Here is a 5,340-nt window from a genome sequence, read left to right on the forward strand (position 1 = left end):
CGAAATTCCCAATGTCGCTTATCACCATTTCGTAAGATAACGCCACCATAAGACCAATGGCCTAATAGCGCCAGATAATACACTTACCTATAAAGACTTTTGTTTTTTCACCCAGGTAAGAATAGATACGTAATATTGAAGAGCTAACCAAAGCGTGGACCGGGAGTTAGTTTTGTGATCCCGTGAAGATCCGTTTTAGAATTGGTCTTCAGCAATCCATGTTTGTTGTAAGAGGTGAGCACTATAAAATCGGCATAAGTCCGGACTAGTTCAAGCAACCACACACACACACACACACACACACACACACACGTAACACGCATGCACTTCGCTATATAAATGCAATAATCTTGGACGCGACGTTACACCCCATTGTACCTTGTTAGAGTTGACAAACGCGATCGGGTGGTCAGGTTCGCTAAGTTAGTTGATGATTGTCATCTCATCACAAGTGCGTGAATGGATGCTCATGATGTCAATCACTGGATTGCCTGGTCCAGATTCGATTATTTACAGACCGCCTTAATATAGCTATAATATTCCTGAGTGCTGCGTAAAACAACGAACAAACATTGGTTGAATAGGCTGGCTGGGAGGCATCGTCTCAGGACGGCGTGTGGGTCGTATCTCATGCTTTCGGTCACTGGTGTGTCTGCCCCCGACTCGACTGACTTCAGTCCGCCGTGATGTACAATTAAATCCCCCACCATACAGCCCAGACTTAGCCCCCAGTGACTATTTTCTGTACGGCAAATGAAATCTGCCCCACGTGGAAGACGCTTCCAGGATGACGAGGACATAAAGGCTGCCACAGAGGCGTGGTTAGAAGGCCTTTCTGCGGATTTCTATAAAAGTGGTATTAAAAGCTTGAAGTACAAATGGAATAAGTGTATTGGGGTGAATGGAGATTATATTGAAAAATAAAGTGCGAAAGATATTCTGCGACTTGGTCTTATATTGAAGTTGCAAAACTTATTGAACGTCCCTCGTATGTTCTAATAATAAACCATTTCTTTGGAATAAGCAACAGTGTAACCAAGGTGCTTTTTTAAAGGCTCAAAACGATTGGACCATAAAATAAAAGTAAAAGTTCACTAACTCAAAAATAGCTTACATTATATAACACAAAACTACAAATAAACATTGCATTTGAGATAATAAGTACAACAAACATCTATTACTTTTATTGTTCGGTTCGATAAGCCATTTACTGCTTCCAATAATGCAGATGTAATCCTTTGACAAGAACCTGGAGGTATATATATATATATATATATATATATATATATATATATATATATATATATATATATATATATATATATATATACAAAAATGAGGTAAATGTTCACTCGGTGTACATGTAATATATAATAAAATAATAAAGTCCACGTTAGTCCATCATCTTCTTTATATCAGTTTCATACATAGTACTTTCGCTGTCTCATGACAGCGAAAGTACTATGTATGAAACTGATATAAAGAAGATGATGGACTAACGTGGACTTTATCATTTTATATATATATATATATATATATATATATATATATATATATATATATATATATGCATCGCCTAATGATTTTATGACCGCTTCTAGTTACCCCACCGAGAACACTGATAAAATCCCAAGATATCCAATTCATTCATTCAATGTTGTTTGTTTGTTGTTTAACGCCGCACTCAGCAATATTCCAGTTAGTTGACTTCGGTCTGTAAATAATCGTGTCCAGACCAGAAAATCCATTGATTGATATAATGAGCATCGATTTACGCAATTGGGATACGATTACATGTGTCAACCAAGTCTCACCACCCGATCCCGTTAGGCGCCTCCTACGACAAACACAGTCGCTTTTTAGGGCAAGCATGTGTTGCTGAAGACCTATTCTACCCCAGATATTCACGGGTCCAAGCCATTCCATGAGATTCACGGGTTCGAGTGAGGTGGGTTTAAAGCCGTTTTGAACAGTTTTCTAGTCATATCACGGCTTGTCAACTTTGTTTTTGAGAGGAGGCCCGAAGTTGCTGGTTGGTTGTGGGTTTCATCAAAGTGGTAAGCAAGGGGGTCGATCATCATCTATATATCTTTGTATAGTCTCCCTGGGTAAACGTAAAAAATCTGTGTCGCTTTGCGTTTCCTCGCATAACAAGCTGACACGCCGTGATATGACGTATATACTGTTCAAAGCATCGTAAACCCAACTCACTCACGCATACCGCCCTGGGCGACGAGGGTGCACAAACGCGTGTTCTCGATGCAAGGGAGTTATCTGACTATGAAAGTCCATCGTCCCGAGCAAAGGGAGCTGACTGACTGTGAAATTCCAGTTTCCACAGTTAACTCCCTTGCCTCGGGAAGACGGTTCATACGACCGGGTGTGTATAAGTATAAGTATGTTAGGTAGGATATCGATCGGCAGTTTGCGGCGACCTGCATGTCTCGCTCTTATCTATAGGTAATCAGGTGTAAAGTAGAAAATCAATAAAACGGTTATTTCATACAGCACCCGAAACACCTAATTGGAAACAAAGAGTTTGCGAGTGAAGGTTCCGCAATCAGCATTATCATAGCAGCTAGTAAATAATATAACCAAGGCCCGTCAAACCAGTGGATGACAGTATGAACACCGATACGCACATATGATGTCAAATACTCGCTAGAATATTTTGGACCAGGCGTTAAACAACATTCACTCTCTTTGTGACTTTTGTGTCCCCAGTAATATTGCTGGAATATTAAAAGACGTAAAAAAGTACTCACTCGCAAAGCAAAGGGACAATTGGTACCACGCTAATTCATGCAGCCGTGTATTCCCTGTACTTGAGTATAGTGGTGTGTCAATGCATATGTGTAAGTAAACAGCATATGGTTATCTTACTGTATCCGGCATAATCCTGCAATATACTAATGCCGGGAACTATCGCGATCTAGCAGTGTATTACCAAACATGTCGTTACACTGGCATAATAACCGAATGCATTTATTATATCGATTCAAATGAATATAGTTTATATTCATCAAATAATCTTTCTTCCTCAATAATCAATATTGCTGATGCGGCGTAAAACAATATTCATTCATGAGTGTTGGTTTGATTATGTAATAAAATGTAAATAATGTCTCACATAGTCAAACAAGTCAAAACATTATTTGACATACAACCAAAATGGTTAGAATGTTTTCAATGCATTTGGAGCACACCAAAGGTGAGTGAGTATGGTTTTACGCCGCTTTAAGCAATATTCCAGCAATATCACGGCAGTGGACACCAGAAATGGGCTTCACACATTGTACCCATGTCGGGAATCGAACCCGGGTCTTCGGCGTGACGAGCGGACGCTTTAACCACTAGGCCACCCCACCGCCCCAGCACACCAAGAAAGGGGAAACAAATATATCTCTGATCTTTCAGAGAAAGAAAATTTAAACAGACTGTTACGAGTCAAATCCCATCTCACGTTCCTCGCTATTAAAATAGTCATTCATTCCGACTCCATCCCGTGCGTTCGGTTATTATAATTTGTGTGACCTGAGTCTACTGATGTCACCACGGTTTTGGCAACCAGAGTTGATTAGATTGAACCAGTCACCCAGTGTTAAGTATGGCTCAGAGCTAGAGGACCTGGTGTTTAATCGTTTAAATGGTCAGTTAGTTTCCAAGGCGCTGAACGATTATACATCTGTCACGGACTCCATTTGAACGATCAGACACCAGGTCCTCGTGCTCTAACAATAAATACATATAGACGCTGGAAACAATTATTGTCCGAAAGACAAGGTTTCCGGATTCACTGGTCCGGACTACAGAAATTTGACGTAAATGTTGCACGACCAAACTATACTGAGACAATCCCCTTCTCAGCTGATGTAGCTATACGACTGTGTATATACCACCACCACTAAACTATTCTATTGAGATGAGGCCGCCTACTGTGATTGTCAATTACTGATTGTATAGAGCTTTCTCAACGGCGGTCAATGCCTCATTTCCGTGCCCAGAGAGACCACATGGGCAACACTATTCTGACGTTATGGGAAACAGAAACGCATGACATCAACTGCAATCAGACCATATATCTATTCTATGGTCTCTAGTGCAAAATATTATCATATTGCCTCATTCGTCGAAAAATCGTAATACGCAAGAAATTTATTTCTACGTACATGTAAGAGTTATGAAATATATCATTTAGGTGAGGTGAAATTGGGTTTAACGTCACGTCCAAGATTATTGCATTCATATAGCGACGTGCGTGCGTGCGTGAGTGCGTGCGTGCGTGTGTGTGTGTGTCTGCTTGTACTTGTCCGGACTGATGCCGATTTATAGTGCTAGCCCACTGAGATACCATGCCGCAGTTTAATATGAATGCCCCACTCAGACACAGTATGCTGACTCCGAGCCGACCAGTCCTTGTTTTAGCCCTTAAATGCCGAGCGCCAGACAGAGTAACAACAAGTACCATCAATTAAAGTCTTTTGATATGACGCGGCCGGGGATCGAACCCCGGACCGTTCGCTCTCCGGACGGACGCTCTACCACTACACCATGGAGGCGGTCAATGTATTATTTAAGTGACATAAGATCATTTCAGATGAGGTGAAATGGGGTTTAACGTCGTGTACTAGTCCAGACTAATGCCGGTTTTATAGTGCTAGCCAACCGAGACACCATGCGACTCCGAGACGACCAGTCGTGGTTTCATCGCCTGTATTATGAACGACGACAGGCAATAAGTACCATATTTTAACGTCTTTAGGCCAGACAACCCAGTGATTGACATCATGAGCATCGATCCACGCAAATGAGATGCGATGGCCACTCCCTTTAGTCACCTCTTACGTTGGGCATATACGCCCTTTATACGGCAAACATGGCGCCACTTTTACCCGCTGAAAATTTCGATGTAAAATTCATCCCCTGTCATACTTGTCCCGCGATCATGTTCGTTTGTTCGTTTGTTGTTCCAAAAAAAATTCAGTGAAAGAGATCATGAGCATCGATCTCTCGGCAGTTGGGATCCGATAACATGCATCAACCAAGTCAGTGAGTCTGACCAACCGATCCCGTTAGTCGCTTCTTACGACAAGCAATATTAGTCGCATTTTGCGGAGTGGGTTGATGAAGACCACTTCTCACCCGGGAACAACCCGGGTCTCCAGAGTGAGTGAGTGAGTGAGTTTGGTTTTACGCCGCTTTAAGCAATATTCCAGCAATATCACGGCGGGGGACACCAGAAATGGGCTTCACACATTGTACCCATGTCGGGAATCGAACCCGGGTCTTCGGCGTGACGAGCGAACGCTTTAACGACTAGGCTACCCGACCGCCCCGGGT

The sequence above is a fragment of the Haliotis cracherodii genome, unplaced genomic scaffold, assembly GCF_022045235.1.
Source record: "Haliotis cracherodii isolate W230 unplaced genomic scaffold, xgHalCrac1.p SCAF_13, whole genome shotgun sequence".
NCBI classification, from domain to species: Eukaryota; Metazoa; Mollusca; class Gastropoda; order Lepetellida; family Haliotidae; genus Haliotis; species Haliotis cracherodii.